The sequence below is a fragment of the Malaclemys terrapin genome, chromosome 6, assembly GCF_027887155.1.
Source record: "Malaclemys terrapin pileata isolate rMalTer1 chromosome 6, rMalTer1.hap1, whole genome shotgun sequence".
Taxonomy (NCBI): domain Eukaryota; kingdom Metazoa; phylum Chordata; order Testudines; family Emydidae; genus Malaclemys; species Malaclemys terrapin.
In genome coordinates, this window is record NC_071510.1 from 43036140 (window position 1) to 43048950 (window position 12811).

A 12811-nucleotide genomic window follows, 5' to 3' on the forward strand; every position below is an offset into this window, starting at 1 on the left:
AAAAGTCCCCCTGCGGTTTATGTACTGGCTGCCCTGGTGGTCTGGTGCCAAGATAGGGATATGGGTTCCAGCTATCGCCCCATCACAGTAAGGGAATCCCATTGCAGCAAAGGCATCCACTACGACCTGCACGTTTCCCAGAGTCACTACCTTTGGTAGCAGCAGCTCAGTGATTGCTTTGGCTACTTGCATCACAGCAGCCCCCACAGTAGATTTGCCCACTCCAAATTGATTCCCGACTGACCGGTAACTGTCTGGCATTGCAAGCTTCCACAGGACTATCACCACTCGCTTCTCAATTGTGGGGGCTGCTCTCATCTTGGTATTCTGGCACTTCAGGGCAGGAGAAAGCAAGTCACAAAGTTCCATGAAAGTTCCCTCATGCATGCGAAAGTTTCGCAGCCACCGGGAATCATCCCACACCTGCAACACTATGCGATCCCACTAGTCTGTGCTTGTTTCCCAGGCTCAGAATCGGCGTTCCACGGCTAGAATCTGCCCTATTAAGACCATGATCTCCAAAGCGCCGGGGCCTGCAGTTTGAGAGAATTCTGTGTCCATGTCCTCATCACTCTTGTCGCCGCCTCCTCCTCGCCTGGTTTTTCAGGTTCTGGTTCAGCATAAACTGCATGATAATGCGCGAGGTGTTTACAATGTTCATGACTGTTGTCTTGAGCTGAGCAGGCACCATGCTTGCCATGGTATGGCGTCTGCACGGGTCACCCAGGAAAAAAGGCATGAAACGGTTGTCTGCCGTTGCTTTCACGGAGGGAGGGGGCGGGAGGGGCCTGATGACATGTACCCAGAACCACCCGTGACAATGTTTTTTGTCCCATCAGGCATTGGGATCTCAACCCAGAATTCCAATGGGGTGGGGGGAGACTGTGGGAACTATGGGATAGCTATGGGATAGCTACCCACAGTGCAACACTCCGGAAGTCGATGCTAGCCTCGGTACATAGACGCACACCGCTGAATTAATGTGCTTAGTGTGGCCGCATGCACTTGACTTTATACAATCTGTTGCCAAAAATCGAATTCTGTAAAATTGGAGTAATCCCGTAGTGTAGACATACCCTAACAGTTTGTTTTGGAGGTAATCCTCTCCATCTCCATTTCCTCATTTCTAACAATCTTGATATGCTAATCAGTGTGTGTATCGGAAAGAAAACCAATCCCTGCAGTATATGGAGATTGATATTTTGTAGAGGAGTGAAACGTTGGTTCCTTCACTGAACAAAGATGGTGAGAAAGGATCTGTATTCTTTAGGCAAGATTCTACTTTGCATTTCTTTTACACAAAATCTATAGTTAATAATTGGGCATGTAATATTCACTCTTTCTGTTTCAGTGAATTCACTCTTTCTTTCTGTTTCTGTTGCATGTTGAGGGAATGTTTAGTTTTGTGAAGATCTAGAAATAAAGCAGTGAGCCATAGCAGGGTGGTCATGAACAAGTTATTTTTGCTCCTCAAAGGCCAAGTGGTTTCAAATGCCCAAGAAGTGCCACAGTAGGGTGACCAGATAGTAAGTGTGAAAAATTGGGACCAGGTTGGGGGAGGGTGTTAAAAGGGCCTATTTAAGACAAATATCTAATATCGGGACAGTACCGATAATATTAGGACATCTGGTCACCCTATACCACATGAGTTTGTTAAATACATACCCTGAAGTGGTGTATTCCTGTTAGAGCAGGGGTGGGCAAACTATGGCCTGTGGGCCGGATCTGGCCTGCGAGCATTTTAAGCCAGCCCGCGATCCACACCATGTGGCTCAGCTCTGCTCCGGCACTCTGGCTGGGGCGCTGGGTTGGGGGCCGCACCACGTTGCTCGGCCCCACTTCGGTGCTCCAGCTGGGGCACAGGGTTGGGGGCGCATCACATGGCTCCCAGAAGCTGCGGCATGGCCCTGCTCCGGTTCCTACGTGCTCCAATGGGAGCTGCAGGGGCAGTGCCCACGGATGGGGCAGCGTGCAGAGCCGCCTGGCCGTGTCTTCGTGTAGGAGCCAGAGAAGGGATATGCCACTGCTTCCGGGAGCCGCTTGAGGTAAGCATCGCTTGGAACCTGAACCCTCTGAGCCTTTCCCCTCGCCCCATCCCCCTGCCCCAGCCCTGATCCCCCTCCCACTCTCCAAACCCCTTGTTCCCAGCCCAGAGCACCCTCCTGCATCCCATACCTCTCATCTCCAGCCCCACCCCAGAGCCCGCACCCCCAGCCAGAACCTGCACCCCTTCCCACACCCCTGCCCCAGCCCTGATCCTCCTCCCGCCCTCCGCACTCTTTGGTCCTAGTCCAGAGCACCCTCCTACACCCCAACTCATCATCCCCAGCCCCACCCCAGAGCTCACACCCCCTCCTGCACCCCAACCCCAATTTTGTGAGCATTCATGGCCCGCCATACAATTTCTATTTCCCGATGTGGCCCTCAGGCCAAAAAGTTTGCCCACCCCTGTGTTAGAGCCTGGGGCTCATTCCTTACACCTACTTAACTTTGTAGTATAGACATGCCCTCAGTTAAAATGTAGATTTAAAGAAGTTGTTATAAACCAGTTTGATGGCATATTTATCTTTTCATTATGTTCCCAGTGGAATTATTATAATTATTTATTATTAGCAGTGGTAGAAGGATAAAAATAGTAAGGAAAATAGAATTGCTACTGTGGGAACAGTGGTTCTGATAAATTGGCCTAGGGGGTGTGGATTTGGAAATGCAGAAAAGGTATTTGTGGCAATGCCTAAAGAGGCTCATTGTGGTGGCACTGTAGTAATATGTGTTTTTCAGGGCTTGTCTACACAAGGAAATTGTAGCTGTAGACAGGGCCATAAATCTTCTAGTTACATAATCTGAGAAACCCTGTGTGTTATAACAATACCTTAAATTAATATGGCAGTAGGAGGGCGGTGAAGAGAGGAAATGAATAAGAAAGGCAAGCAATCCTCAGGCTGCACAGCTAGATAATCTTTGCCTTTGGACTGACGCCAGTTACTTTTTGCCTCATCATGTTTGACTTAACTGTGAGTTAATATGTGTTGTAGGTGGGAGGGGAAAGAATTTGAGCACAGTGAGTTTAAATGAACTCCTGGTGCAATTTCACGTGAGTCAATAGAGTTACCCCATGGATGTGCTTGAGCAAAAACTTTTATTCTATACATCAGTAAGAACCTTTGCACTGTTAACACCTGTTCACCCTAACACAAAGTTCCACTGGTTTTGAAAATGGCTTTATAGCATGCTCTAAAACCACTAAATGAAACACTTTCAAAATCATTGTTCAGCATGCACCCTGTTAGTGCCCTGCACAGTACAAATTCAGCTGTGCTGGTGGAACTAGGTTCAGTACTCAGGTCCTGTAGCAGAATTTAGACATGGTTCTGCAACACGCTTGAAAAATTGCTTAGTGAGAAGACAGACCTGGTCACTCACAAATATACTGGGTTATATCTCCTAACACAGTTCAAAATGAGAGAGTGGATGATGAAACCAATGTAAAGTTCTGAAATGACAAAAATGAAAATAAGTGAAAGCAGGGTCCCCGTTTAGCAGCTAAATGCCAACATTGGTATTGTACATGGTAGGAGGATGAGGAAGAAGACAGCGTTTTCTTTGCCTTTCCCTGATCTTATGGATCCAAGAAATATGAGTAACAGGAAACAGCCTGAATTTAAAACAATACAAGGAAGATAAACTTCCCCTATCTAACTCGTTTACTGTAAAACCAAAGCAGAGCTAAAACAAATGTGTCAGACGTTGCCAAATGATGATGATTAGAATGTGTCAGCTTTTCTGGACATGATTTGCAGGATGTGAATTAACTGTAGTACTAACAATAGTTATAAACTCAAGGATACAATGACTGAGTTACATGAGAATGTTAAAGTCTTTTAAAACAGTAAAAGTAACATTGCAGAGGGAGCTCTGCTGATATAGCAACATATCAAACATGCTAAACAGTGAAATACAGCTAATACTGGCACACACACTCTGCTGCCACCCCACCAGCCACTGGGTCAGAGGGCCCTGATGGCAGTGGAACCCCTCCACTAGTGAGGAGGATTATGGACACACTGGAATCGGACCAGTGCAGCTCCATTGCATGAGGGGATAGGAATCTTGGATTGCACTCAGGAATAGGTATCTCCTGTGCATTGCAGAGCCCAGCTTTTAGATCAGGGTGGGCAAACTTTTTGGCCTGAGGGCCACATTGGGTTTCCAAAATTGAATGGAGGGCTGGTTAGGGGAGGCTGTGCCTCCCCAAACAGCCATGCGTGGCCCGGCCCCCGACCCCTATCCAACCCCCCCTGCTTCTCGCCCCCTGACAGCCCCCCGGGACTCCTACCCCATCCAACCCCTCCCCATTCCCTGTCCCCTGATGGCCCCCCTGGGACTCCTGCCCCATCCACCACCCCCTGCTCCCTGTCCCCTGACTGGACCCCCCGCCCCTGACTGCCCCTGCCACCCCATCCAATCCCTCCTCTCCTTCCTGACTGCCCCCCCAGGACCCCTGCCCCCATTCAACCACCCCTGTTCCCCGCCCTCTGACCACCCTGACCCCTATCCACACCCCCGTCCCCTGACCACCACCCCGAACTCCCCTGCCCTATATCCAACCCTCCCTACTCCCTGCCCTCTTACCGCGCTGCCTGGAGCACCGGTGGCTGGAGGTACTACAGCCGCACCGCCCAGTGCACTGGGTCAGGCAGCGGCTCTGCAGCTGCGCTGCCCAGCCGCCCAGAGCATTGCGCCGGCGGCGGGGTGAGCTGAGGCTGCAGGGGAGGGGGAACAGCAGAGGAGGGGCCGAGGGCAAGCCTCCCAGGCCAGGAGCTCAGGGGCTGGGCAGGAGGGTCCCGCGGGCCAGATGTGGCCCACAGGCCGTAGTTTGCCCACCTCTGTTTAGATCCTCACTACACCTTAGCATGCAGGGTTTTGGGGGGACAAAGCAAGGACGAGGGGGTGGATTCACAAGAGAAACCACACACACAAACTCATGTAGATATATTGCAGCAGGAATAGGACTATAAAACCACAGCACAACCTCAAAAGAAAATTCCTTATTTCTCCTTTCCCTGATGTTCAGGCTGTGTAGGAGGGGGAGGATTTGGCCACACAGTTGTATGGTTGTGCAGTCTGCGCACAAGCCTGGGAGCCAAAAACTTGTTTGTTCTTGTCCCAGCTTTTACAATACTGTTATTCTTTGTCCTTGGACAAGTCATTTAACCTCTCTGCCTCTGCTTCTTCATCTGTAAAATGGGGGAAATTCTTATTTGACCTTGGTATTGAGTGCCATAAGTGTGTATGGGGCTTTGTAATAGGATAGCCTCTGCTCTATAGATAATACAGTGTAGTTTAGATACAACATTCTGCAATGCATGGAAGATGACAATGAATAATGGGGAAGGAGGGAGTGTGGTTTATACAAATGAAGGTCATCATGAGCTTGCTTGCATTTGAACAGCACACGGTGAGTTTCTTCCTTATTAATTTATTCTACCTGAGATTTTTATTAGGTTGCCCTGGAAAGATAAGTCCTTGTTAGAGAGACTGGGAAATTAAGAGGGTTTTGAGGAAAGGAAGCAGAGAGCTTGCCTTCTTGGCAAGGGGGTTGTTAGTGTTTTGTAAAGCCGTTTGAACGTGCTACAGAAATGTTAGGTATTCCTTCTGCAGGAAAGAGCCACATAAGCTTTTGCTGATGAGGATTAAGAAAGTTTAGTAAGTGACAATATGGTTTCACAATGCAGTATGATCACATGGTTATTAACTCTATGGCCAAACTCTGCCCCCTATTGCACAACACAGATGTAACTTTAATAATTTTGCAGGGGTTAGCCAAGATCCGAATTTGACCCAATCAACTTACAATGTGTTTTGAATAAGTGTTCTCTGATTAGGTCAGCCCTGCAAAGTGGTGAGCTCAGAGAATTCTCACTGGCTTTAAACAGTCAGAATGAAACTGAACATGTGCCTGTCCATTCCTGCGAAACATGGGTGGTTTCCTTTTGATGCAAGCTTTAGTTTTTAAAATGCATGATATGTGAATACAATCAGAGAGTAAATGGACCATTACTGACTGCATAAAGTGCTGGGGGATTGCTATTCTTTTCCCCTCTGATGTTCTTGTGGCATCATACAAATAGGTTAGAGGTGCTTTGCCTTGGAAACCTTGACAATTTCAACTGCTGTATGATCCCTGATTCTTCCGACAGCTACATGGGTCTGATGTGAGTATAATGCTGCTAAAATGTAAAATGATTTCTGCTGCATTTTGTGACTAGCAGATAACAGCATTCCTACTTGGATTTATAGTCAGATTATCTTGCTTGATTTATAGTCAGTTTGTCTGATTTCAGCTGGTTTAGTTTCCATTCAGATTTTGGACCAGAGATGGTCAGAACCAAAACCCCAGGTCCAAAACAACCTCAAACCCTGGGAGAGAGGGTTTTAGATTCTAAGCCTGGATATGGATCAGAATCTTGAAAATAGGTCCTCTCTATTTCATAGGCAGAGCAAAAGCCATGGTGGTGGGGAGCAGCTTCAACTGGTGGATCAGTATGTTGCAGTTTTTGCCCATCTATTGTTCTGCCAGAGTTTATCTAACTCTGGCTTACAGCTCAGGCTTATCCTGCCTTGCTTCCAATTCACTAGGAGTTTTATAATGTGTCTCCTAAAAAGTCATGCTTGCTTTCTTTTACTTTGTATTAATCCCTTATTACACCCTGCATTCCAGGCTCACTATTTATACCTTGGTTTGTTGAAATCCTGGCCCCACTAACATCAAGAGCAAAATCCCCATTGACTTCATTGGGGTCAGGATTTTACCCCAGGTCTTTTGGCCCACAGTCCAGTACCCTATCTGCCAGACCATACTTCCTTTCACAGTAAAGGTAGAGTTGAGCAGTGGTATACATAGACAATGTTGCATAGGTGATGATCCATATTATAATATGTTATTTGTCTGTCTTACTGTCCTCCCACAATATTCACAGGTTGGGGGACTCTATGCTGGGAAGCAGTGATCCTGAAAAAGATTTGGGGGGTTGTGATGAATAATCGGCTGAACATGAGCTCCCAATACAATGCTGTGGTGAAAAGAGCTAATGCAATCCTGGGATGCATAAAGAGGGGAATCTCGAGTCAGAGTAAAGAGGTTATTTTATATCTGTATTTGCTACTGGTGCAGCTGCTACTGGAATACTATGCCCAGTTCTGGTGTTCACAATGCAAGAGGGATGTTGAAAAATTGGAGAAGGTTCAGAGAAGAGCCACGACAATAATTAAAAGATTAGAAAACCTTCCATATAGTGATTGACTCCAGGAGCTTAATCGATTTATCTTAACAAAGAGAAAGTTAAGGGATGACTTCATTATAGTCTAAAAGTACCTCCAATGGGATGTGACAGATTAGAAACCCCCCTGGGACTGCCACCTGATGTGCTGAGATTACCTCTGAGCCCATTTTCCCTGGCAGCTTGGGACTTCAGTACCCTGTCTTGTTAAGCCAGACATGCTAGCCTGCTGAAAACACCGACCCAAAAGCTACAGGCTTGACTGAAAACAGCTCAGAAAGTGCTCCTGGCTCCAGCACCCAGATACCCAATTCCCAATGGGGTCCAAAGCCCAAATAAATCCATTTTACTCTGTAAAAAGCTGACACAGGGTAAACTCATAAATTGTTCGCCCTCTATAACACTGATAGAGAGATATGCACAGCTGTTTGCTCCCCCAGGTATTAATACTTGCTCTGGGTTAATTAATAAGCAAAAAGTGATTTTATTAAATATAAAAAGTAGGATTTAAGTGGTTCCAAGCAAAATAAAACAAAAACACGCAATCTAAGCCTAATACAGTAGGAGACTAAATGCAGGTAAATCTCACCCTCAGAGATGTTCCAATAAGCTTCTTTGACAGACTAGACTCTTTCCTAGTCTGGGGCCAGCAATCACTCCCACCCCTGTAGTTACTGTCCTTTGTTCCAGTTTCTTTCAGGCATGTCTTTGGGATGGAGAGGTTATCTTTTGAGCCAGCTGAAGACAAAATGGAGGGGTTTCCAGGGTCTTTTATATTCTCTCTTTTGTGGGCAGAAACCCTTTTGTTCTCCTGTTCAAGATCACAGCAACAAGATGGAGTCTGTAGCCACCTGAGCAAGTCACATGTCTATGGATAATTTAGCTTTTTGCTGGCCGACACCATTATTTACATATTAGTTTGAACATTCCCAGGACAGCTGAGATGTGGACTGGTGTCTCCCAAAGTCCATTGTTAGTTAAATACTCCCAATTACTTGAATAACCCCTTCACACTATGTTAACTAAATCTGCCTTATGTGCTTCCTACAGCAAACACTTTAAATACAAGCATAGAGCCAACACTCATAACTTCAGATATAAAAATGATACATGCATACAAATAGGATGAATATACTCAGTAGATCATAACCTTTGCAAAGATATGTTACATGGCATATCTAGCATAAAACATATTCCAGTTATGTCATATTTTTCACTCATAAGCATATTTCTATAAAGCATTATGGGGTGCAATCTCACAGGGTGCATATATTTAATAATGGGATTTTCATTCTAACAGAGAAAAGTATAACATGATCCAATGGCTGGCAGTTAGAGCTAGACAAATTCAGACTGGAAATAAGGTGCACATTTTTAAGAGATAGAGTAATTAACTACTGGAATAATTTACAAGGGTGATGGTGGAGTCTCCATCACTGACAACTTTTAAATCAAGGTTGGATGTTTTTCTAAAAGATGTCCTGTAGGAATTATTTTGGGGAAATTCTGTGGACTGTGCTATGCAGGAGCTTGGACTAGATGATAACAATGGTCCCTTCTAATCTTGGAATCTACGAATCTATTAAAAGTGTATCTGTGCCACTACCTTCTATTAGATGAAACGCCCCTTACTTTTCTCAGAGGGATGTAATAAGAATACATTATTAATTAATGTTTGTAAAGCACTTTGCAGAGCAAAAATGCTATATAAATGCTGAGCATTATTACTATGACTAAAGTTTCACCGTCCAGGACATGGCCATCTGCTGACATGGAGATGGAGGAGGAGAAGATTTTAGGGATGATTATTATGCATGGTTTGTTAGACTATAAGCTTTCTTTGGCAGGGACTTCATTTGTGTTAGTACAGTGCCTAGCTCCACAATGACCTGATGATCACTGGGGCCTTTAGTTGCTATTATAATACTGATATTAATAATGGTGGCAAATGGGAAGTATGAGTTATGAAGTCAGGAGCTGGAACTGTTTGAAGGTTGTCTGCTTACCCAGCAGAAGCATTTCCATCTTTGAATAATTGAGATGAAAGAAATAAGAGATGATGCCACAAATTTACCTGGTCCACAAAGACATGGAGAGAGTGGAAGGCAGAGCACCTACATACCCCTGACAGTTTCTAATTCTGTCTATATTCTACTTATCTAAATTCTCCCTGAAGTTTTAAATGGGTGCAACAGTATATTGAATTTCCCTTCCTAAACCATTGCATAATCCCTTTGAAGTCAGTGGTGTTGTATCAGGGACAAGTTTGTTCTTGAACAAGAAGAATTTCCAAGTTGCTTTAAAACAGGGATTCTCAAACTGGGGGTCGGGACCCCTCGGGGGGCCACGAGGTTATTACAATGGTGCGTCACGAGCTGTCAGCCTCCACCCCAAACCCCACTTTGCCTCCAGCATTTATAATGGTGTTAAATCTATAAAAAAGTGTTTTTAATTTATGGGGGTGGGTCGAACTCAGAGGCCTGATATGTGAAAGGGGTCACCAGTACAAAAGTTTGAGAACCACTGCTTTAAAACAATGGAAAGTAGCTGAAACTGTCTTTGAATTGTAGCATTTTGTGAAAAGAAGCATAACAGTTCTGTCAGATCCACGGTAATTTTGTGCGTTGTAACATGTTCAGGGTATGTTACAAACCTCAAACCTAAGGAGTGGGTTTTCATCAAGCAATATAAAATACTATAAAACAGCACGTAATAATGGTTGTAGTAGGTGGGGTTTCTGCAGCATAGTATATTAGTATAATTCATTATAGTTATTTGTACAGCACCATAGTGTGCATATGGCTTTACAGGCACATAAAATTGAGGGTCCCTGATATGAGGACCTTGCAATCTATGTAGAACAACTAGAATCTTAGAACAAACAGAAAATATTTTAGGCAGGTTTTTAAAAAATGGGGGCTTAAATTAGGCTCCTGAGTCCATATTTAAGCACTTAAATAAGGCAGTAGGAGCCTAATTTTAAGCACCATTTTTGAAAATCTCAGTCTTTGATGTTTTTCTCCTCAAGTGTGTGTGTGTGTACATGTTTGTATGTACGTGTGTGTACGCTGATGGATTTAATGGAAACATTTTATAATGGTAATGAGAGACTCTCAGGAATGGTGATACTGTTAAAGTATCAAGCTCACTTAATATCAACATAGTTTATAGACTATCCCATTTCATGGAAATTTGTTTTCAATGAACCAAACCATTTTGCACTAGTTCAGTGTAACTGTGTCTATTTAATCTCAATTGTATTAAGTAATATCCTGTTTAATGTTAATTGAAAACAAATTATGTCCTGTTACAAAGGCACCTAAGAATAAGAATTTAGTTCTCAGCACGACGCATGATAGGAACTCTGCTTAGCCAAGAGACTGGCTCTTAGTGTTGGCTCTCATTCATTATATTGGCCTCCTTATTGCACTGACATGTTGCTATATGTAAAAGAATTTCACAACATATTAAATAGTATCACCACACCTTTGTTGTGCAACTTACTGCTTAATTCTGGGGCAAGCAGGCTGCTCAGACATTGGATGACTGGATGACTGATATTCTGGATGACTCACTTCTGGGAAAAGTTTTATTTCCAGAAAAATGAGTAAAGTTGAGGTTACTTCCTTTTATACCCCCTCCAATGTTACCAGAATCTCTGCTATATTAAAAGCAGTGCACCCACGTTTCAGTTTCTAAAGGCCAGATTCTGATACCCTTAATTGTGGTGAATAGAATCTCACTCTATGAATATCCCATTGAAGTCAATGAAACCACTCATGGAGTAGGGTGTTACCAGTAGTCCCTGGTGGCCTTTAGGTGTATGTGTGGTGCCTTTTCAAGCCAATATGTACACCTCTACCTCGATATAACGCTGTCCTCGGGAGCCAAAAAATCTTACCGCGTTATAGGTGAAACCGCATTATATTGAACTTGCTTTGATCTATCGGAGTGCGCAGCCCCGCGGCGCCCCTCCCCCCCCCCCGGAGCACTGCTTTACCGCATTATATCCGAATTCGTGTTATATCGGGTTGCATTATATCGAGGTAGAGGTGTATAACTGAAGGTGGGATCATCAATGACCCATCGCCCCCTGGCTCCACCACTGCTCATAATCTGGCTCTGCTACTGGGGATAAGTTCCATGTCTCAGCAGTAAGTGTGTGTTCAAAGAGGGAAGATGAAGTGAGGGAGAGGGGGGAAGGGAAAGGGACACAGGACTTTATTTGTTTCCCCATTTAAGCAAAAATGTTTCCTCAAAATCATAATCAAGGAAGGAGACAAAACCACTTGCAAGCAAACTTATTTAAAGTGCACTTCACTAGAAATGTGTTCCTTAAAAATATGCTGAGTGGATGACTGTAATATAGAGCCTAGAATCCAGCCTATGTAATATGAACTGGGTTGCAGGGCAGACAAGGGAACTGGGAATGTATCTTCCCCTACAGGAAATTTTTCAAAAATACGTGCGAATTGGTGCATTCCAATGGCAAACGATTTGCTTCAGCACCTAAGTCATCTCATGCAAGGACTGAATCCAGAGAGGTGGTGAATTTCACCAGAGGGTGGGAAATTACCCAAAGCATCCCTTTGATTTGGTGGTGGAATTTTAACAAGGTACTATCACTTTCCCCTACCCCCCTCGGGTGTCCCATTTAGCACATTACTGAGAAAACATCTTCAGTTATGTACCTCTTGGTCCCTGACAAGACCACAAGTGTTGGTGCTAATTTAAGCCTAGTACTTGCTGTGAAATAGAAAGGCTGTTGTAAAGAGGATTATGGATTTTTTTCCTTCCTTTCTCACACTCATTCTGTCACTCTCTCATACTCACAGTCCTGCTCACGCTTTCACAGTCTCTGGCTATGTCTTCATTTCAGCCTAGCCCCAAGATAGGAAAACACAAGTTAGCTGTCTCTTTATCCTAACTCAGTAGAGTGCTTCACACTGTCGAAGAGCAGTCAAGTACCAGACACTTGCTGTCACATACCATGTCCACACTGGCACTGAATCTAACTGTGAGAGATATGCAGCTCTCTGGGTGTGTGTCCCATGGTCCACAGCACCACAAACGCACTGCTCCACTCTATGCTCATTTTCACAGGGCACTCTGGGACAGTTATTCTGTCTGCTCTGGGAATTGTGGGCAGAAATGGCCTAGGCCTGGAAATTCATTTTCGGGCATGACCCAAGCTGGAGTGCTGTGTCCTCCTTGTGCTCTAAAATACAGATCTCAGTTGTCCAAACAACCGGGACCAACTGCTGCTGTTTTTTATGGAGACCATGTTTCTTTGGTGTTCTTCCAGAGAAGCTGGTACCAAAAAATGGTGACTGTGTTACAGAGGTGGCTTTTTGGCTTGGAGGACACAGCAGCTTGTTTTTACAAGCAGGAGACAAAGCCAGCACCATGAGTACATGATGGCATGGACCCAGCTGCTACTGTCTTCCATGGAAGACCCTCCACCCCACAATACAGACTGCCACTTCTGGATCAGGATCACAAGCACAAGGTGATGGACTACATCATGATGA

General features: G+C 44.7%; 1 protein-coding gene across 2 annotated transcripts in view; it reads left to right on the forward strand.

The window, feature by feature from the left end:
* Positions 1-5933: 5933 nt before the first annotated feature.
* LOC128839415 (programmed cell death 1 ligand 2-like) overlaps positions 5934-12811 on the forward strand; it is a 30532-nt gene continuing 23654 nt past the window's right edge. For both annotated transcript variants that reach the window (XM_054032402.1, XM_054032403.1), the window contains exon 1: positions 5934-6215. The gene's annotated coding sequence lies outside the window, so the exon portion shown is untranslated. The remainder of the gene's footprint in view (positions 6216-12811) is intronic.